Raw genomic sequence first — 23,486 nt, forward strand, 5'->3', positions numbered from 1 at the left:
GCAGACGAGAGAGCAGTTTGCTTTTGTGTTGCTGGGGATGATGCTGGTAGAGGGAGGGGGTTGAATTAGCTAGGAGACCGAACAGGCTGGGATGATGCTGGTGGGGAGAGGGGTTGAATAGACAGGAGACGAAGTCAGTGGGGGATGATGGGCTGGAGGGGAGAGGGTTGTTGAATTAAGAGGAGACATAGAAACCGCTGGGGATGATGCCTGAGTGGGAGAGGGGGTTGAATTAGGCAGGAGACAGGAGGAGGAGAACGGCTGGGGATGATGGGCCTGGTAGGGGAGTAGGGTTGAATTAGCGCTGGAGAACAGGAGTAGAGATGAACAGCTGGGGGATGATGCGCTGGGTGGGGAGGAGGGTTGAATTAGCGGGAGACAGCGGAGTGAGAGACAGATACAGGCTGGGGGGATGATGGCCTTGCGAGGGGTGAGAGGGTTGAGATCTATGCAGAGAGACAGGAGAGAGAGTATGTAACAGTGCTGGGGTGAGTGATGCGCTCGGAGGGGAGAGGGTGTTGAATTAGCAGGAGATCGAGGAGAGAGGAGAGATACCGGCTAGGGGATGATGGGCTGGAGGGGAGAAGTGGGTGTGGAAATCAGAAGGAAGACTGGAGAGTGAAGGAATGCAGGCTGGGGATGATGGCTGGGTGGGGGAGTGTGGTTACCCTCGCCACGGGGCCAGTGGGGAGTGTGTGTTAGTTCTCTCAGGGTAGTGGGGGTCTGAGTGGTGTTACCTGCTCAGTGGGGGTGCCTAGTGTGTGTTACTCTCTCAGGGGCCAGTGGGGTTCTGTGTGTGTTACTCTCTAGGGAGCGAGTGTGTGTTACCTCTCTGGGGCCAGTGGGGGTCTGAGTTGTGTTCCTCTCCAGGGGCCAGTGGGGGTCTGTGTTGTGTTCTCTCTAGGGTCCAGTGGGGTCTGAGTGTGTTACTCTCCAGGGGCAGTGGGGGTCTGAGTGTGTTACCTCTCAGGGCCGGTGGGGTCTGTGTGTTACCTCTCAGGGGCCAGTGGGGGTCTGTGTGTGTTCTCTTAGGGCCAGTGGGGTCTGTGTGTGTTACCTCTCTAGGGGCCAGTGGGGGTCTGAGTGTGTTACCTCTCCAGGGGCCAGTGGGGGCTGTGTGTGTTTCTCTAGGGGCCAGTGGGGGTCTGTGTGTTACCTCTCCAGGGGCCAGTGGGGTCTGTGTGTTACCTCTCAAGGGGCCAGTGGGGGTCTGTGTGTGTTCTCTCTAGGGGCCAGTGGGGGTCTGTGTGTTCTTTAGTGGATAGTGGGGGTCTGTATGTGTTCTCTCTAGGGCCAGTGGGGGTCTGTGTGTTACTCTAGTGGATAGTGGGGTCTGTATGTGTTCTCTCCAGGGGCCAGTGGGGGTCTGAGTGTGTTACCTCTCCAGGGTGCGGTGGGGGTTGAGGCGAGCCCAAGCTCAAGCCCCTCCCTCAGCTCGCCGGCGTGCTTCACCAGCAGCCGTAGCAACCGCAGCGTCGCCATGACGATGATGTCGTGTTCGCTGTTTCTGCATTTCGTCGTTACTCTGCTTGCTGTTCTGATTGGTCAGCAGCAGCTTGGGGTCATCCTCATCGATGGGAACCTGACGGAGGAAGAAGAGAGACATGGAGGGACGGAGGAAGAGATGGATGGGAGAGATGCAGGGAAAGGGACAAGGCTATAAGAGAAGGCATCTCCTACAACATCCCAAACTTCCACAAGTCCTAGATGAATAGAAACAGTCAAGTGAATAGCAATACCGGGATGAAAAACATCAATTCTACTTTAACATTCATCTTATAGACAGTACTCGTAGGGCCAGGTTCCCAGACACAGACTTCATCCCGGACTAAAAAGAACACCCAATGGAAAATTCCCATGGAAATAGTGTCAGACTAAGCAGTCCCAGTCCCCCCTGCCAGTCCCAGCCCCCCCTGCCAGTCCCAGTCCCCGCTGCCAGCCCCCCCAGGAGAGAGCGTGAGTTCCACCCACCTGTCCGGCGTTGAGTTTGAGGAAGGTGAAGTAGGCACCGCAGGAGACCTTGTAGAGACTGAAGATCCGGTCCACCACCCTCCTCCAGACCCGGATCAGACCCTCCATCACCCCACTACCCCCACCCTGGACCCCCTCCACCTCCCCCTGCTCCTCCAGCCAGGGACAGGCAGACAGCAGCTGTCTCCAGATCACATCCACCATGTCATCCTCCTCCTCATCCTCCTGCTGCAGGGCCATGTCCTCATCCTGGAGGGAGAGAAGGGGTGGGGGGGAGAGTTATGAGCAGGCAGACGGTCAATCCCAAACCCAGGCCTGCCAAGACGTGTACGGCAAATTGGAGATGTGGCACGCGCCGAATTGGGGTACTTTCCCCCAGCATGCTCGTGCTGTTTGTGAGTCTGACCGCGATTCTAGCATTGTACTAAATCAAGTCTATAAAAGGTTGGAATACTTTCTTGACAGCATTCCATTCAACACGGTAAACGTCACTAACATGTAAATAGAACCAGCACACCAACATACTTTATTCTGGGAGTTTCTCTCTGAACGCCGGTCGCTGTTCCAGCCCATGTAAAGGTGCCTATTGGATTTCTTTACAGCACATACATCATTTCAGATTTTCAAAATGTATAAAAATCTCAAATCTAGTGCCAAGGCATTTTAGAAGCATTGCCTCTATAGCCAATACCTGACACTCATTCATTCTTCATCGCAGTCTTCTAAACTCCCCACTCCAGTTAACGCCAAGATGGTTATATTTATTTTTGATGATACTTTTTGTGACGTGGATCATAATTACAGTTAGTCTATCAGGTTGCGTGATCCTCGAGTCTAAAAAAGGTAGAGAGACTGTCAGGAATCAAGGAAAGACTATAGAGTCTAAAGGAGGTAGAGTCAGGAATCACGGCTATAGAGTCTAAAAGGAGGTAGAGAGTCAGGAATCACCACTATAGAGTCTAAAAGGAGGTAGAGAGTCAGGAATCAAGACTATAGAGTCTAAAAGCAGGTAGAGACAGTCAGGAATCAAGACTATAGAGTCTAAAAGGAGGTAGAGAGTCAGGAATCACCACTATAGAGTCTAAAAGGAGGTAGAGAGTCAGGAATCACCACTATAGAGTCTAAAAGGAGGTAGAGACAGTCAGGAATCAAGACTATAGAGTCTAAACGGAGGTAGAGAGTCAGGAATCACGACTATAGAGTCTAAAGGGAGGTAGAGAGATACATGGAAAGAGACAGACACACATACCAAGCCACTTAGTTATGCAGTTCCGTGTAGAGTCCTTCATCTATCCTGAATGAACTATGATGTTTTCAGAACACTGGGAGAAAGTACGAGATGTGTACATACTAAAACAATAGTTACTAATTCATTCCTCATGAGCGAGCACACACCTGTATTCCAGCAGGTCGACACATGGCCTGACCCAGGATGCTGAAGATGTTCTCCTTGTCCTCCTCACTGGTGCATTCTGGGAGAAGCTCCTCGATCTCCTTCTTCTCTCCCGGGAGCAGGGGCACACCTTCACCTTGACTGGAGGGATGGAGGAGATGAGAGGAGAAAGGAACGGACGGACGTAGGGGAGGAGAGATGAAACGAGAGGGAGATGGGGAGGAGAGAGGAGAGGAGAGAGAGATGGGAGGAGAGAGAGATGGGAGGAGAAAGGAACGGACGGACGTAGGGGAGGAGAGATGAACCGAGAGGGAGATGGGAGGAGAGAAGTATGAGAGGAGAGGGGGATGGGAAGAGCGGGAGACAGAGGAAAGTCAATATTTCATAAGAATTTAAAAAATAATGTTTAAATCCGCAACGGATTTTACCACAGAACGCATCACGTCTGTATTCACGTGTTATCAGCTTTTACCACAGAACGAACCACGTCTGTATTCATGTGTTATCAGCTTTTACCACAGAAGAACGCAACGTCTGTATTCACGTGTTAATCAGTCTTTTACCACGAACGAACTCAGTCTGTATTCATTGTGTTGTAATCAGCTTTTAACCACAGAACGAACCACGTTCTGTATTCATCTGGGTGTTAGTATCAGCTTTTACCACAGAACGCACACGTCTGTATTCATGGTGGTTATCAGCTTTTACCACACGGAACAGTATCACGTGTATTATCTACGTGTTATCAAGCTTGTTACCCAGACGGTATCACGTCTGTAATTCACTGTGTTTATTCAGCTTTTACCACAGAACGATACCACGTCTGTATTCCACGTGTTATCAAGCTTTTTAGCCACATGAACAACCACGTCGTGTATTCACCGTGATTATGCAAGCTTTTTACACAGAACGTATCACGTCTCGTATTCACGTGTTATCAGCTTTTACCACAGAACGTATCACGTCTGTATTCATGTGTTATCAGCTTTTACCACAGAACGCATCACGTCTGTATTCATGTGTTATCAGCTTTTACCACAGAACGTATCACGTCTGTATTCATGTGTTATCAGCTTTTACCACAGAACGCACCACGTCTGTATTCACGTGTGTTTCATGATAACTGCTGGGTGACAACAAACTGTCAGAATATGTACCTGGCGTTGTCGACCACCTTCCGTCCCCAACGATAGGCCCAGCTGGCGAGAGCCGCCCAGGACTTGGCCACCTCCGGAGCCTGACTGGTGGACAACTGGTAGAGTTGCCCCAGGACCAAGTCTGGTTCTCCTACACCCACACTCACTATGGAGGCAGAGAGAGAGGGGTTAGGGTGTAGGGGTTAGGGTACAGACTAGAGGAAGAGAGGGGTTAGGGTGTAGGGATTAGGGTACAGACTGATGGACGAGAGGGGTTAGGGTGTAGGGTACAGACTGGAGGAAGAGAGGGGTTAGGGTACAGACTGATGGACGAGAGTGGTTAGGGTGTAGGGGTTAGGGTACAGACTGATGGACGAGAGGGGTTAGGGTGTAGGGGTTAGGGTACAGACTGGAGGAAGAGAGGGGTTAGGGTGTAGGGTACAGACTGGAGGAAGAGAGGGGTTAGGGAGGGGTGTGTCCTACCTGTGGTCTCAGCTGTGATTCGGGGCATGCCCTGGTCCTCTAGGGGTAGCTCCAGCAGGGCTGTGATGTTCCGGCTGATGGGGGGCAAGGRGACGACCCCTGGGTTCATGACCCCTGACCTCTTCACCACCTGTTTGAGCTGAGGGGTCATGTCCTTCCAGTCCGCCAGCAGCCACTTACCTACAGACACAGAGACAGACGGTTGGAACAGGGACGCGMCAAAAACACACATGGGAGGTTTTCTAAAAAGGCCAGGCATCCATTACCCAGCATGCACAGGACAGAGAGACTGGCACCAACCCTGATATGCCTGTATCTCAACTGGCACTCTGGTCCCCCCAATAAGAGCCCTACGTAGGGAATAGGGAGCCATTTGTGACKCACTGGAACCACTACTTACACAGAGTGAGGACGGAGCGACAGGCAGCACGRTCACACTTCCCTGAGCGACAGAAAGACAGAGCACAGGAACTCAACATCTCCATGGCTGCCATGGACTGACCTGGAGGAGCGAGAGAGGGAGGGAGAGGAGGGAGAGAGGTGGAGCATGAGAGAGAGTTGGGGGAGGAATAAGTGGGGAGGGAGAGAGGTGGAGCATGAGAGAGAGTTGGGGGAGGAATAAGTGGATAAAGACGAGTAAGCCAAAACACACACACACTCACCCGCAGTGCAGAGGACTTTAGCCTTCTCGATCTGTAGTTCAGGTCCCCACTTCTCCCCCACAGCCCCCGCTAGTGACAGACGCCTGAACGCACAGCTCAACCCCTCCTCCACCCCCCCCTCCTCCTCCTCTCCCTCGCTGCACTGGCCCAGCAGACGCGTTGCCAGGGCGATGTTCCCCTGTTTCCGGGCGAACTTGACGGCCGTCAGACATAGTTCCATCAGGTGGCCATCCAGCGGAGCAGAGGAGCCTGGGTAATGGAACACAGGAAGAGAGAGAGGATTAACGTGGGAGCGCACCGCTCAGGCAACAGCACGCGAGCGCGAGAGAGAATCCTCTACTAACCAGACCACCACCCACTGTGCTAACCAGCGAAAGGACTCTCTATAAGGAACAGGAGCTAATCTATTTACGCAGGAAACAGAGGGCATTTGCAGACAGAGATATGATTGGTGTTCTCTGTCTCCCGCTTCCCTTGATCTCCAGCGACGCCGGGAAGGAGAAGAGGAGCGGTATGTCTCGTCTCCATCTCTCTCATCTGCCTCTGCTGGTTCTCGCGCCTGCTGCCCCCCCTGCCACGGCCGACCGGGCGAAGCCCCACCTCCCCCCGGCCGTCCAAGCCACCAGAAGGGTCGACACAAACGCCTCCATCACGGGTCAGCGAGCGTCTCCCGCCACGACGCATCATTCGAATCACTTGACCAATCCACGAGAGGAGAAGGGTTAGCGCATCATCGGAACATTTGACCAATCAAAAGAGGAGAAGGAGGTAGCATTTTTCATCTATGGACCACGTGACATCAAGAAAAGAGAAGATATTGGTTTTGCATGGTTTCAGAAATAAAACAAAAATACATTTCAGGGAATGGTCTTTAAGATGTCAGGACCATATTTAGAAATTTTAGAGAGTAAAACGAGACAAGGTGTTACAGAATGTCAGGGGCTCAGTGGGATAGAAGTGTAAGTACTATATTCCAAATTTGTAAAGGCCTCTGGATAAGAGCGCGCTAAATGACGTTAAAAGTAATGATCAGTAAGAAGTTAGAGTGATGAACAGCAGACCAATCCAGCCCAGCGAACAATTCAGATGAGACTGACGTCACCTCAAAGACTGACGACACGCAAGCCTGGAAACAGATAGTCTCTAAATGTTTCAGCTAGCTAGTACCTGTCACAGGACGAGGTCTGAAGACTGTTACACAACAGTCTGAAGACTGTTCACCAAGGACAGTCTGAGACTGTCCACAGGAAGATACAGGAAGACATGTTCAACAGGACAGTCTGAAGACTGATCACACAGGACAGTCTGAAGACTGGTACCCAGGACAGTCTGAAGACTGTTTCAACGGACGAATCTGAGAAGACATGATTCACAAGGACCAGCCCTGAAGCACCCTGACTTCAGCAGTCTGAAGACTGTTTACAGTGAACAGTCTGAAGACTGTTCACAGGAACAGTCTGAAGACTGTATTCACAGGAACAGTCTGAGACTGTTTCACACGGACAAAAGTCTGAAGACCTGATTTCACAGGCACAAGTCTGAAGACTGTTTCTACAGGAGCAGTCTGGAAGACTGTGTCACAGCACAGTCTTGAAGCTGTATTCCCAGGACAGTACTGAAACGACATGTTTCACAGGACGTCTGAAGACTGTTTTCACCAGGACAAGTCCGACAGACGGCTTCACCAGGAACAGTCGAAAACCGTAATCTACAGGCCAGTATGAAGCCTGTTCACCAGCAGACACTGTTCACAGGAAGTCTTAAGAATGCCCCTCACTCAGGTGACTCCCAGGGCCTGTCTCAATGTTGTGGGGTCATAACGGAACCGGACATCCATTCTCGTGGCATACACGCAAGGCTAAGTCCCCTGGAGACAACAAACAGAGAGAGAGAGAGAAACACACTAAACATGGACAGTATGGCCGGGGGAGCCGCCACAGGGGAAAACAGCAGTGAAAATCCCACACAGGCAACTTCGTCTAAACCAGGAGGGGTCGCCCTGCTTGTTCAAACCTCAAAAAGAAGATTTATTTCCTTTCTCGAAGCAGAAGTTGGTAGTCGGTGTGCACACCTTCCCGTCGTCACATAGTCAAATCACACAGCACGTTGTCCATAGGTAACGCTCGCCGGGCCAATGAATGTTAGCCCACCATACGACATCAAACAGCCGTGGCACCCTCACTGCGCGTAGACTGCTAGCAGGGGTCAGGAACGAGGCAGGAAGGAAAGAGGAGATGCGTTCCATTTACATGTAGCCACAATAAGGTTTAATTTGAACATTTATGAGTTCTCCACGTCCCAGAGCATATTTAGTCCTAACATGGCCGTCCTGTCCCTTCATATCTGCCCTAGGCAAGTGGATCCATAGAGTCAGATAGAGGACTTTCCGTCATCTGCCCTAGCCAGGTGGATCATAGAGTAAGATATGAGGACCTTTAGTACGGAAATAAGCAGAGCTACAAGATGGAGTCCTCTATCCACACTCGTGAATGATGCGATCCTATATCCAATCTTAGTGACCGCCATGTTTTCATGCTCTGTGTTATTTTCGATCAGTGCAGGATGATAGGAAAGGATCGAGAAGGAAGAAAGCCACACACCCTGTGCTGCTCCTACACCCTTGACCGGACGACGCAGTAACCGCTTGACGCTTCTGATCCACGCCTCCCTGTGCTGACACCTCCACCCACTCGCTAACCGTGTACAGGAGCACCCACAGCTTCTTTGCCGCCCGCCGGTTAGGCGCGGCGTGGCCAGGCCCACCCAGTCTTAACGCACATCCCTCATCCACCGCCTGAGCGGCGTCCCCACATCGCGCCCCCGACGAAACATCCCCGCGCTGAGGCCACCCTTAGGCCCGCGGCGCGCGCCTCACTTACCCGCGTCAGTACCGCACCCACCTGCGCCCGTCCGGCCACACCCAAAAGACGGGGGAGGCGGCCTGGGGCTGCTCCGCTTGGAACCGAATCTGGGCCTGCTGGCGGGCAGCGCACGCAGACAGACGAGAGAGAGAGAAAGCTGATGAGCTAGAGACGAGACCCCAGCCCAACACAAGTCGTCTCTGGCATCCTGCCTAGTTTCAAATGTTGACATGTATTGGTACTACTCTGAGCTACCACAATTCACAGAGCAAATGTCTTACAAACCAGACAACACCACACCACACCACCACCACACAAACCACCTTACCTTCTGTCCCACGCCACGGCCTCCTCTCTGCTGCCCAGCGTGAGCCGCCCGAACAGCGGACGGCGCGCCGTCACCCATTGGCCTGAGTCTCGACGCCCCGTGTCCCAGCCGCGGGTGCAACGGCACGTAAGGCGCCGGCCGCTCGGAAGTGCGGCGCGCTCCTGCTGGTTCACGCTCTAGCCAGCAAACGAACACGAGTATGCTCCCCCGGCGACACAGCCAGCTCCGAGACACACTACCAACACATCCCATATCTTCTATCTAGCAGGTCATATTACTGGAAAGTCTACAGGTTTATCACCTAATAACCTACTTTCAGTATGTTTTTAAATCAATTTTTTAATGTTTGGTGTGATTTTTTTTCACAGATGTAACCACAGGCCCATACCCTTAACTCTGGTGTTGTCTTCTGGCGCGGATCAGCCTTGTAATTTTAAATGATCGATCATCAAATGATGTACCTTGGTGAGACATGGTGTTGATATGCAAGGAACTGCCATGATCGCTCATCTAAGGTGGAGGTCCTCGAGACTCTGAGGGAGAGAGAGGATAAAGAGAGGGGAGATAGAATGAGGCAAGTAGAGAGAAGGAAGGAGAAGGAGGAATAGATGAGGGTCCAAATCAGAGAGAGAAAGAGGAGAGGTATTAGGCAGGAGAAAGGAGAGAGAAGGTCAAATCAGAGAGAGGGAAGGAGAGGAGAGGAGAGCAAAGGGAGATGAGGTTCAAATCAGAGAGAGGGGCAGGAGGAGGGAGCGAGGTGAGTTTAGGAGGAGAAAGGAAGAATTAGGTTCAGGACTTATTCACTGCTGGTCGTCTGTGTGGTGTGCTGTGTGTGTGTTGTGTGTTGTGTGTGTGTGTGTGTGGTGTGTGTGTGTGTGTGGTGTGTGGTGTGTGTGTGTGTGTGTGCGTGTGTGTGTGGTGTGTGTCGTGTGTGTGTGTGTTGTGTTCGCTACTTGAAGCGGTAAGGGTAGTTTGCCGGTCCGTTCGGAGCCAGGAAGTGTAGTTTCTTGGGCTTGGCTCTTGGTTGGCAGGAATGGTGATGGTGATGGCTCAAACACTGTGGATGGTCAACAGCGTCCGGTGCCGCACGACCCTCGCCCGGCAAGACGCCATCTTGTGGTTCGCGCATGCGCAGCCAGGCGTGGGGCTGATGTGGTCCGACAGCAGCAGATTAGCTGGTCCTCGTTCTGAGCCTCTGCCTGGAGACTCAGCAATGATCTAGAGACCAAAAAATCACCTCATTGAAAATCCACTTCAACAAAAAAGTACGTATACAGTAAAAGTCAGATACATTCTGGCACTATCGGAACAAATAAGCACCTAAACGGACCCAACGTTATCCCCTAAGCACAATCTGGGATTCAGCTTTCCCCTTCCAATCCTGAATCTTTAATGGGGACTGGACGAGCACTTCAGAAGTAAAGGTTCAAAGAGATTGTCTTCATCTCACTAAACATCGTGCCTTTGTTAACGAGTGAAACATTCTCTAGTTTTGGTGGGTTTGATCTGGGGAGGTGAGTTAGGAGGTGTTGTTGAAGTTCTGGCTGACGTCTACTGAATATCGTTGTTACCACACTAAACGTTTTGACTACTTTACATTAAGGAATGTACATGGTCGATGTAAAGGGTCAAGAGGCAAACGCGGGACAACGGGCCACGGTACGCGACCGCGGCCAACGGCGGCACGGTACTGCACCGCGCCACGGGGCAGCGGTACCACCGGGGCACGATACCAACCCGGGGCACGGTACCACCGGCGCAGCGTACCACCGGCGCCGCGCGGGGCAATCGGTGCCCCACCGCGCCCGGGGCACGGTCACCGCGCCACGGGGCATCGGTACCCACCGCGCCACGGGGCAAACGGGTACCGCTGATCTCGTCACCGCGCCGACGGGGCACGGTACCCACCGTGCGCCATCGGGGCACGGTACCCGCTGTGAGAAAAAGGGAAGTGTCAGAAAGTTCATATTCTGTGCAAAAGATATTATTGTTGAATATGATGTTCCTTAGGAGGACGCAAGGGCAACAGCCTAGTTTGAGTTTTACTGATAGGCAGACCAGTCTCTGTTGAGTGAACCGACCCCCCCACGGTCCTGATCCTACTGTTTGAACGGGACCGCAGCTGCTGGCCGGGTTGGCCGGTGTTGTGCACGGGCTCAGTCTGCTCCAGGGCTGAAGTGAGTGGCGTCCCCGTAGGTCTGCTGGGAACCAAGGTCTCGTGGGGGGTCTCGGCGGGACGTGCGCGATGCTGCCTCACGTGGTCCAGGAGCGTAACAGCCACGGGACGCATCAGAGCGGAGTGCTTCTCACCATGATGGCCACCTTCTCCTCCCGACCAGAAGGAGACAGCACCTGTTTATCTATGTTCATTTAACAGGGTTAAATACAGACATGTTGAGACAGGACCGTGTCTGTATAGTTGTAGCTGAGTGAGCAGTGCAGGTGCTCAGAATGAAACCCAGTTACCTCTGGCCAGCCTAGGCTCACGCTCAGTACCTGAGACAGGGCCAAACCTCTGGCCAGCCTCCTCTGTCCTGAGAGCAGGGCCTAACCTCTGGCAGCCTAGGCTACCCAGGTACTGAGACAGGGCCTGAACCATCGGCAGCCTAGCGCACCCTGTCACCCGTGAGACAGGGCGAACCTCGTGGCAGCCTAGGCTTAGCCCAGTACTGTGAGACGGGCCGTACCCTCTGGCAGCCTAGGCGACCCCAGTGACCTGAGACAGGGCCTAAACTCGTGGCAGCTAGGCTACCCAGTACCTGAGTACAGGGCCTAACTCTGGCAGCCTGAGGTAGCCCTGACCTGCAGACAGGGCTTAACCTCGGGCAGCCTAGGTTAACCCAGTACCCTGAGCAGGGTCCTGAACTCTGGCACCTAGGTTACGCAGTACTGAGACAGGATAACACCTTGGCCCAGCCTAGGCTAGTCATAGATTACCGCTAGCCAGGGCTATACTCTTGGCAGCACTAGGTTACCTGTACCTGAGACACGGGCCTAACCTCTGCGCCTCTAGGTTACCCCGCTGTGATCCTGAGACAGGGACTGGGTTGGGCGCGTTCGGAAACACCTCTGCAGCCTAGTCACTCAGTACCGTGAGCCAGGGCCTGCAGACGCGTAACGCAGCAGTGGAATCCAGTACTGAGCAGCATAGTTAACCACTGGACCAGTAGCGTGACGCCAGGGCCAGCAGAGTTGAACCATGAGCCCGAGTACCTGTAGCCAGGTGCCAGCAAGAGTTGAACGCACTGGCCCAGTTACCTGAAAACAGCAGAGTAACCACTGGGACCAGTACCTGACCGAGGGCTCTACAGAGCTAACCAGCTGCTACCGCAGTAGCCTGAGACAGCAAGTTTAACCTACTTGGACCCAGTACCTGAGCCAGGGCCTGCAGAAGCTAACCACGAGACCGCAGTACTTGACGACAGCAGAGCTAACCACTGGCCCAGTACCTTGGAGACAGCAGAGTTCAATCTCACTGGACCCAGTACCTGACCCAGGGCCAGCAGGGTTAACGCACTGGAGACCCCCGAGTAACCTGACGACCAGGGGCTGTCGCGAGCTACCCACTGGAGCCCAGGTACCTGACGCCAGGCTGCAGAGCTAACCACTTGGATCCAGTACCTGAGACAGCAGATTAACCGAACTGGACCTTCCAGTGACGCTGAGCAGGGCTCAGCGAGGTTAACCAGCTGCACCACCACACACTATTCTGCACTTATGTGCATTGAATGAACTGTCAGTGGACGTGGATTGGGGTCATGTCTGAAACCTGTGGGTTTGATTGGTCCCCGGTGGCGGCAGTGGTCTACGGGCACTGCATCGCAGTGCTAGCTGCGCACCAGAGTTCTCTGGGTTCCGGTGGCCAGCGGGCTGGGTTCGCAGCCCAGGCTCTGTCGCAGCCGGCCGCAACCGGGAAGACGTGGGGGCCGACGCACAATTTGTCATAGCGTCGTCCGTGTTAGGGAGGGTTTGGCCGGTAGGTGAGGGTTTGGCCGGTAGGGGATATCGCTTGTTCAGTATGTAAAGAAAAAAATGAATGTAATAAAATGTATGCACCTCTATTGTAAGTGCGCTCTGGAATTAGAGCGGCTGCTAAATGACTAAAATGTAAAAAGGGTAACTCAAATCCCAGATACTTCGTGTACCCTATAGGTGTGTGTGCTGTGTAGTGTAGTGTGTGTGTGTGTGACTCACGTTGCGTAGTGTGTTGTTGTTCTGTACTTCTTGAACCTCGTCCTCCAGCTGCTTGTATCCTGCTGCAGACGTGCATTGTGCGGCTGCCTGCAGGAAACGCCCAGGCCAAACTCCATTCACCCAAAAGCAGAGTCACGCGGCGCAGCTCTCCCACGTAGCATCTGACCTGGGGACCAGCGACGGACAGCACAGATCACATGGCTGACGTGGTTAGCACAGGTCACTCAGAGACACTAGAGGGGCCAAAGAATGTATATCCCGGATATTTCTCTCATTGTAGACAGTATTCTTTGATGTTGTCTAAATGACTTCAGTTATGAGCAGGTGCATGAACCCCTACGGATGGAGACAAATTAAGTTCAGAGGTGGTTTATACTTTTAGAGAACTGACCGAAGTATGGTACTTACTCAGAGGGGACAGAAGTTCAGTGTCTCGAGTCCACACCCCTGGGACTTACCGGATCAACAACAATTTGCATAGGGAGTATCCTAATCCTGATTTAAAAATGTGACGAACATCGACGAGTCACGGAGATGCAGAGTCAGTTCTCACGAGAGAAAAGACAAATCATTTAACCCATGAATTAAACTTTTTGGTAACAATCAGCTTTGAAAACAGCATATGTGGACCATGATGGTTTGCACATATTATCAACCAATAAAGTTCTATAGTGAGTGAACTGAGGACGGTAACTTTCTTTGAATGCGGGATGTTTGATTAAGTACTGCTAGCTAACTAGGGAGGCTCAATTTATCCTCGTTTTGGAAATAGTTGTACCCCAGCAAGGACAGTGAAATTCAAACCATTCTTCAAAAACCTCTACATTGCCGTGTGATCATGAATTCAAAAGTGATAATTATGTGCAGCACAATCAGTGGGGAGCTAATGTCTAGGGACTAGGAGGAAGCAGTAAGTAACTGTAACACGCAGCGTAATGAGGGGAAGCTGTACAGCCAGTAGTAGGGGTGGAGGTATTATTACCCTGTAACAACATGTGCAGTGAGTTGGGGGGGGGGAGTCTACTGTAACATAAAGTGGTTGATTGCGGTCGGGGAAGAAGTTACCTATTAACACATAGTGGGTTTGGCTGTCAGTAGGCGGGAAGTATTTACCCGTAACACCATAGTGGGGGTTGGCTGCAGTAGGGGGACGTATTTACCCGTTAACACCGATAGAGGGGTTGGCTGCAGTAGGGGAGTAGTTTGACCCGTAACACCAAAGTGGGGTTGGCGCTGAAGTAGGGGGACGTATTTACTCCGTCAACCATAGTGGGGTTTGGGCTGCATTAGGGGGACGTATTTACCCGTAAAGCTACCTATGGGGTTTGGCTGCAAAGGTAGGGGACGTATTTACCCGTAACACCATAGTGGGGTTGGCTGCATTAAGGGGGAGTATTAACCCGCCAAGCACCATAATGTGGGGTTGGTTGCAGTAAGGGGGGGGAAGTATTTACCCGTACACCAATAGTGGGGTTGGCTGCAGAGGGGGACTATGTACGCCGTTAACACCATAGTGGGGTTGGCGCTGCAGTAGGGGAATGTTTACCGCGTAACACCATAGCTGGGGTTTGCTGCCAGTAGGTGGGAAGTTATTTACCGTAACAACCTATAGTGGGGGTTAGCTGCAGGTCAGGGGGAAGTGTTACCTGTAACACCATAGTCGGGGTTAGCTGCAGTAGGGGGATAGTGTTTACCTGTACCACCATAGTGGGGTTTAGCTTGCAGTAGGAGGAAGTGTTTACCTTAACACCATATTGGGGTTAGCTCAGTAGGGGGAAGTGTTTACGCTGTAATCACCATGTGGGGTTGGTGCCAGTAGGGGGAAGTATTTACCCGTAACAACCATGTAGTGGGTTTGGCTGCAGTAGGTGGAAGTGTTTACCTGTAACAACCATAGTGTGGGTTGGCTGCAGACAGCTTGTCCACTATCTTTGTGTGCAGCATGCATCATGGCCTCGGCTGGGCTGGAACACAGGCGCAGGTAAACTCCTCACCCCGACCATCTTCTTCCGGGAGCGGGGTTACTGCTCCAGTGCCCCCCCTTCCTCAACACAGCCCCCCCTGCATGCGCCCAGGAAGGTGGGCCAGGGCCCGACGGGTAGCTTGTTCCTGGGAGACAAAAGTGTTATGGCGAGTTGAGAGTGTGTGTGTGTGTGTTTGTATGTGTATGGGGTGTATGTGTGTTCGGTGTTGTTGTGTGTGTGTGTGTTGTGTGTGTGTGTGTGTGTGTTGGAGGTCGACCGGATTATGGATTTGTTAACGCCAAAGAGCCGGACTGTTGATGCCAGAAAAAGTCCGATAACGATTAAATCGCCGGATGTTATATAGTATGATATATAGTAGTACGTATATATATATACCTCAATGTTGTGTCACAGAAACCTTCAGTGTTGTGTGCATAATTAATTGGTCAAAAATTCAGGTGGAATTAATTCGGTCTTTGTTAGGCAGAAACGTGTGTTCATCATAAAGAAGTTCTTGCTCGTATACATGAAGAACATTTGATAGAAAGCTGAGGTTCAATATTCGAGTTAAAAAGTTTAGGTTGTAGTGTATTATAGTAATTATAGTACTATTTGCTCTCTTCATCTTTGTTTTCATATACCTTTGACTATTGGATATGTTCTAATCAGTTACTGTGATTGCCAGCCCTAATCTCGGGAGTTGATAGCTTTGACGTCACTAAACAGCTCAATGCTTGAAGACAACGAGAGCCTGCTGGCAAATGCGGAAACGTGCTGTTGAATGAAATGCTTACAGCCCTAGCTTGCGCCTACCACCGCTCAGCTCAGACTGCTCTATCAATATCAAATTCATAGACTTAATATACATATAATAACACGAAATATCGTAGCCTTAGGTTATTAATTGTAAATCCGGAAACTATCAATTTCGAAACACAAAACGTATAATTCTTTCCAGTGAAATGACGGAACCGATCCGTAATTTTTATCAAACGGTGGCAACCTAATCTGGAATATTGCTGTTACATTGCACAACCTTCTAATGTTGTGGTCATCAATTATGTCAAATTCAGGTGAATTAATTACGGTCTTTGTTAGAGAATGGTCTTCTCACAGTTCGCAACGAGCCAGGTGGGCCCAACTGCTGCATATACGCTCTGTACTCCGCGTAACAGGTGGTAGCAGCCTGCCACGCAGTTCTCCTCGTGGAATGCAAATGTAATCACGCGGTCCGTTAATACCGTTACCGATCTTTATGAAAAATTGAAAATCGGCCATGGCAATTAATCAGTCGACCTCTGAGTATGTGTGTGTATAACTGTGGTGTGTTGTGTAATGTGTTGTGGTGTGTGTATGTGTGTGTGTGTGTGCTGTCGTGTGTGTGTGTGCGTATGTGTGTGTGGTTGTGTATACCTGCGTGCTGTTGCCTCTCCTTCTCAGAGCATGTTCGATCGCGACTATCGCTAGGGTACCAGGATGGAGGTGTGCGACGTCGCTGGGCAACGCGACTACAGCAGACTAACAGATATCTGTCTGATTAAGCCTCTTGGATGTTCAGACGAGAGAAAACAGCTGGGGGTGATTGCCATGGAGAGGAGAGGGGGTTGATTAGTCAGGAGACAGGGAGAGTAGAGAGAACAGGCTGGGGGATGATGCTGTGGGGAGAGGGGTTGAATTAGCAGGAGAAGAGAACAGCTGGGGGATGATGCCTTGTGGGCGAGAGGGGTTGAATTAGCAGGAGACAGGAGATGAGAGAGAACAGCTGGGGATGATGCTGTGGGGAAGAGGGGTTTGAATAGCAGGAGGACCAGAGAAACGCTGGGGATGATGCCTGTGGGGAGAGGGGTTGAATTAGCCAGAGACAGGAAGAGGTAGCAAAGGTCTCGCAACAACTGGAAGATGACTTCTGTAATGTGTTCTAAGGTATTATACCCAAGAATGCAGTTTAATAAATATGAATTCATTTCTATGAGTCTCAACAGGAGGCTTTCAGAAAATAGAGAGCTCCCTCTGGGTCTGAGTGTGTTACCTCTCCAGGGCCAGTGGGGGTCTGCGTGGTACCTCTCCAGGGCCAGTGGGGGTTCCTGTGGTGTTCGGTTGTGTTGACCTCGCAGGGGCAGTGGGGTCTGTGTGTGTTACCTCTCCAGGGGCCAGTGGGGTCTGTGTGTGTTACTCATCCAGGGGCAGTGGGGGTCTGTGTGTGTTTACCTCTCCAGGGAGTGGGTCTGTCATCAGGGCCTGTGGGGGTTGCCGTGTGTTACTCTCAACGGGGCCTGTGGGGTCTGCGTGTGGTTAACCGTCTAGGGGCCAGTGGGGGGTCTGTAGTGTGTACCTCTCCAGGGGGCGGTTGGGGGTTTGAGGCGGCCCAAGCTCAATTAGCCCTCCTCGCTCCCCGGCGGCTTCACCGAGCAAGCCGTAGCAAGCCGCCAGCGTCGCCATGACGATGATATCGTCGTTACTTGCTGCTTTGCTCGTTATGATGGTCCAGCTCAGTTGGGGTCATCCTCCTCGCTGGGACCTGACGGAGGAGACAGAGAGACATGGAGGGACGAGGAACGAGTGGATGGAGAGATGGGCAGGGAAAGGGACAGGCATAAGAGAAGGGCATCTCCTACACATCCCAAACTTCCAACACGTCCTAAGTTGAATAGAACAGTCAAGTGAATAGCAAATACGCGGAATGAAAACACAATTCTACTTTAACATTCATCTTATAGAATGTACTCGGTAGGGCCAGGTTCCCAGACCAGACTTCTATCCGGACTAGAATAAGAACACCCAATGGAAAATTCCCCATGGAAATAGTCCCTGACCAACCAGTCCAGTCCCCCCTCCGTCCGCAGCCCCCCTGAGTCCTCCAGGCTCTGCCGTCAGTCCCCCTCCAGTCCCCCTGCCAGTCCCAGTCCCCGCCTGCCAGTCCTCGCCAGTCAGCCCCCTGCCAGTCCAGTCCCCTGTCGAGTCCCAGTTCCCCCGTCCGTCAGTCCCCCCAGCAGCCCCCTGCAGCCCCCAGGAGAGAGCGTGAGTTCCACGCACCCTGTTCCCGGCGTTGAAGTTTGAAGGAAAGGTGAAGTAAGGCACGCAGGAGAACTTGTTAGACGACTGAAAGATCCGGTCCACCCTCCCCTCCCTCTCAGGACCCGGATCAGACCTCCGATCACCGCACACCTCCCCCCCCGGCCCCCCTCCACTCTCCCCTGCTCTCCACCAGGGGACAGGCAGACAGCAAGCTGTCTCCATGATCACATCCCCACCATGTCATCCTCCCCTCTCTCACCTCCTGCTGCAGGGCTGTCCTCATCCTGGAGGAGAGAGGGGGTGGGGGAGAGAGAGAGGATATGATAGCAGCCAGAAGGTGGAATCCAACCTGCCAAGACGCGTACGGCATAAATTGGAGATGTAGCACGCGCCGAATGGGGTCATCTTTAGCGCAGCGCATGCTCGGCTGTTTGTGAGTCCTGACCGCGGATTCTAGAATTGTACCTAAATCAATGTCTAAAAAGGTTGATATACTTTCTTAACAGGCTTTCCATTCCAACACGGTAAACGTCACTAACATGTAAAAAAACCAAACTCACCACATATTTATCTGGAAGTTTTTTCTCTGAACGGTGTTTGCGTTTCAGCCCTATGTAAAGGGTGCCCTATTGGAATTTCTTCACAGCGCATGATCTCTGAGTATAAAAGAGGTAGAGACAGTCAGGAATCAGACTATAGACATCTACAAGAAGCGTAGAGACAGTCAGGATATCAGAGACATAGAGTCTAGCAAGGAGGTAGAGAGTCAGGAATCCAAGACTATAGAGTCTAAAAGGAGGTAGAAGGGAGCAGGAATCAAGACCTATAGAGTCTAAAAGGAGGTAGAGAGTCAGGAATCAAGACTATAGGTCTAAAAGGAGGTAGAGAGTCACGGAATAAGTACCTTAGAGGTCTAAAAGGAGGTAGAGAGGTCAGGAATTCAAGCTAAGAGTCTAAAAAGGAGGTAGTGAGTCAGGAATCAAGACTAGAGTCTAAAGGAGGTAGAGAGTCCAGGAATCAAGACTAGAGAGTCTAAAAGAGGAGGTAGAGAGTAGGAATCAAGACTAGGTCAAAGGAGGTAGAGAGTCGGAATTCAAGACTATAAGTCTAAGGAGGTAGAGGAGTCCAGGCAAGTCACGCTTATAGAGTCAAAGGAAGGTAGAGACGTCAGGAATCACAGAACTATAGAGTCTAAAGGAGGTAGAGAGTCAGGATCGAAAGACTAATAGACGTTCCCTAAAAGGAGGTTAGTGAGTCAGGAATCAAGACTAGAGTCTACAAGGAGGTAGAGGTCGGAATCAATGACTAGAGAGTCTAAAGGAGGTAGAGAGTCAGGAAATCTAAGACTAGAGTTCTAAAGGAGGTAGAGAGTCCGGAAATCAAGACGTATAGAGTCTTAAAGGGGTAAGAGAGGATCAGACTGAGTCCTAAGGAGACAGACTAGAGTCAAGGAGTTACAGGAATGCAAGGCTATAGAGTCTACAGGAGGTAGATCGAGTCAGGAATCAAGACTAAGAGTCTAAAAAGGAGGTAGAGATCAGGAATCACCACTATAGAGTCTAAAAGGAGGTAGAGAGTCCAGGAATCAAACAGATCCTAAAGGAGGTAGAGAGTCAGGAATCACGACTAGAATTCATTCCTCCATCGAGCGCACACAGCACCTGTATTCCAGCAGGTCCGACACATGGCGACCCAGGATGCTGAAGATGTTTCTCCTTGTCCCTCGCTGCACTGGTGCATTCTGGGGAAGCTTCCTCGTCTCCTTCTTCTCTCCCGGTGGCCGGGCACACTTTCACCTTGAACTGGAGGATGGAAGGGAGAGATGAGAAGGAGATGGGAAGAAGAAGGAACAAGGAACCGACCTGTAGGGGAGGAGAGATGTAAAACAGAGAGAGATGGGAGGACCCGAGAGAGGGGAAGAGGAGAGAGTATCGAGAGGAGAGCGGGGATGGGACAGAGAGGGAGACAGAGGAACGTCAACATTGTATAAGAAAAAAAAAAAAGTTTAAATCCGCAACGGATTTAGCACGAACGCACCACGTCTGTTTTCATGTGTTATCAGCTTGTACCGACGTCTGTATTCACGTTATCAGCTTTTTACCAACGAACGTACAGTCTGTATTTCAACGTGTTATCAGCTTTACCAACAGTAACGTCCACGTCTGTATTCATGCGTTATCAGCTGTTACCTAAGAACGCTAATCACGTTGTATTCACGTGTTTAGCTTTTACCACAGAAGCGTATCACGTCTGTATCAGTGTCATCACGCTTTTACCACAAGAACGCACAGCGTCTGTATTCACGTGTTATGTCAGTTTTACCAAAGAACGTATCAGCGCTGTTATTGCACGTGTTATCAGCTTTTACCACAGACGCACCCACAGTCTGTATTCACTTGCTTCCATGATACTGCTGGGTGACACACAACTGTCAGAATATGTTACCTGGCGTTGTCGACCACTTCGTCCCAACGATTAGGCCCAGCTAGACGAGAGCCGCCCAGGACTTGGCCCACGTCCGGAGCCTGACTGTGGACAACTGGTAGAGCTGCCCCAGGACCAAGTCTGGTTCTCCATAAGCCCAGACACTCACTATGGAGCAGAGAGAGAGGGGTTAGGGTGTAATAGGGTTAGGGTAGCAGACTGGAGGCAGAGGAGGGGTTAGGTGTAGGGGTTAGGGTACAGACTGGAGGCAGAGAGGGGTTAGGGTACAGACTGGGAGGCAGAGAGGGGTATGGGTACAGGCTGGAGAGAAGAGAGGGGTTAGGGTACAGTACTGGAGGAAGAGAGGGGTTAGGTACAGAACTGTAGAGAAGAGAGGGGTTAGGGTACAGACCTGGAGAAGAGAGGGTGTTAGGGTACAGACTGGAGGAAGCAGGGGGTTAGGCGTGGTAGGGGGTAGGGTCAAGACTGGAGGCAGAGGGGGTAGGTGTAGGGGTTGGGTACAGACTGGAGGAAGAGAGGGTTAGGGGTAGGGGTAGGGTAACAGACTGGAGGAAGAGAGGGGTTAGGTGTACGGGGTTAGGGTAAGACTGGAGGAAGAGAGGGGTTAGGGTTGTATGGGTTAGGTATAGACTGGAGGAAGAGAGGGTTTAGGGTGTAGTGGTACAGACTGGAGGAAGAGAGGGGTTAGGGTGTAGGGTTAGGGTATAGACGTGGAGAAGAGAGGGGTTAGGGGTAGGGTACAGACTAGAGGAAGAAGAAGGGTTAGGGAGGGGTCCTACCTGTGGTCTCAGCTGTGATTCGGGGCATGCCCTGGTCCTCTAGGTAGCTCCAGCAGGGCTGTGATGTTCCGGCTGATGGGGGCAAGGTGACGACCCCTGGGTGTCATGACCCTGAACCCTCTTCACCACCTGTTTGAGCTGAAGGGTGCATGTCCTTCCAGCCGCCAGCAGCCACTTACCTACAGACACAGAGACGACGGTTGGAACAGGGACGCGTCAAAAACACACCATGGGAGGTTTTCTAAAAAGCCAGGCATCCTTACCGCATGCACAGGACAGAGAGACGGCACCACCCTGATATGCCTGTATCTCAACTGGCACTCTGGTCCCCCAATAAGAGCCCTACGTAGGGAATGAGGAGCCATTTGTGACCACTGGAACCACTACTTACACAGAGTGAGGACGAGCGACAGGCAGCACGTTCACACTTCCTGAGCGACAGAAAGACAGAGCACAGGAACTAACATCTCCATGGCTGCCATGACTGACCTGGAGAGAAGGAGAGAGGGGGGAGAGGAGGGAGAGAGGTGGAGCATGAGAGAGAGTTGGGGAGAATAGAGTGGATAAAGACGAGTAAGCCAAAACACCACACACTCCACCGTGCAGAGGACTTAGCCTTCTCGATCTGTAGTTCAGGTCCCCACTTCTCCCCCCACACCCCGCTAGTGACAGACGCCTGAACGCACAGCTCAACCCCTCCTCCACCCCCCCTCCTCCTCTCTCGCTGCACTGGCCAGCAGACGGTTGCCAGGCGATGTTCCCCTGTTTCCGGCGAACTGACGGCCGTCAGACATAGTTCCATCAGGGGCCATCCAGCGGAGCAGAGGAGCCTGGGTAATGGAACACAGAAGAGAGAGAGGATTAACGTGAGTCACATGACAGAGACACAGCGATGGGGACACACACACACACTGAAACAAAATACGATAGATATAAAGCACAGCGTTTAACTTCTTAGGTAGGGGGCAGCATTCTGCAATTTGGATGAAATCATTGCCCCAAATTAAACTGCGCTGCTCTTCGGCGCCAGAAGATATTGATATGCGCATATAACTGGTAGATTGGATAGAAAACACTCCTAAGTTTCACAAGCTGTTAAGATAGTGTCTGGAGACATTAGAGAACTTGATTTGGCAGGCGGAAGACTGAGAAAATCTATTTTTTTGGAAGTGTTTTTTTTGTTGGTTTTTGTAGCTTTCTATTAATGCGCAGTTACGTATCACTGTGACTTAAGACAAATTGATTGTTTTCTATTGCTTCCACTAGATGTCAACAGTCTTTAGAAATTGTTTCAGGTTGTCATTTCTGAAAAATGACAGAGAGTAAGAAGCAGGTCAATGAGTGGATCGCTGCCGTGTCACAGAGCTTTTTCAGTGCCTCGTACCGATGAGAGTGCGTTCTTTGTTTAGCCTTTAAATGGACGACGTAATTGTCGGCTTGAAATATTATCGATTATTTAGGCTCAAAACAACTGAGGTTTGAATATAACACATCATTTGACTGTTCTTGACTTTATGGATACAATTTGATATTTTTTTTGTCTTCTGTGTGACTGCGTTTGACCTGTGGATTAACTGAAGAAAAACGCGCAAACAAAAACAGAGGTTTTTGGGTATAAAGAGACATTATCGTAACAAAGGAACATTTATTGCGTAAATGAATGTTTGGCTGAGTGCAACTATATTGAAGATCATCAAGGTCAGGGATTAATTTTTCTCTATTTCTAAATTGTCGTAACGTTCTAACTGGCTGGCTAACTGTTTGTAATGATTTGTCTAGTGGTATAGTCTCAAATAATGTAAGGTATGCTTTCGCGTAAAGCATTTTTTAAATCTGACATCCTGTGGTTGGATTCACAAAGGATAATCTTTAAACTATGTAAAAATGTTGATCGTCTTTTCTGAATTTTATAATGAGTATTCTGCATTTGAAATGGGCGCCCAGCTAGTTATCACCTGGCGTTGAAGAGGTGGGACGTTACGTCTCGTACCAAGAAGGGTTAAGAAGAGCAGACACAACTCAGCACAGGGACAAACAGACACACACGGGGAACACAGGACAACTACGGGACACACACGGGGACACACACACAGGGGACACACCCACACGGGGACACACACACACGGGACAGCACACACACGGGGACACACACAACGGGGACACACACACCGGGGACATCACACATGCACGGGACACACACCACGGGGACAGACACCACACCGGGGACACACACACCCGGGGACACACACCCACTG

The 23,486-nt window shown here is 51.2% G+C and overlaps 1 pseudogene; it reads right to left on the reverse strand.

Annotated features, from left to right (window-relative positions):
* The window catches only part of LOC112075603 (serine/threonine-protein kinase SMG1-like), a 78,249-nt pseudogene that overhangs the window by 30,946 nt on the left and 23,817 nt on the right, over positions 1 to 23,486 (reverse strand).

This window comes from Salvelinus sp. IW2-2015, unplaced genomic scaffold, assembly GCF_002910315.2.
Source record: "Salvelinus sp. IW2-2015 unplaced genomic scaffold, ASM291031v2 Un_scaffold3265, whole genome shotgun sequence".
NCBI lineage: Eukaryota > Metazoa > Chordata > Actinopteri > Salmoniformes > Salmonidae > Salvelinus > Salvelinus sp. IW2-2015.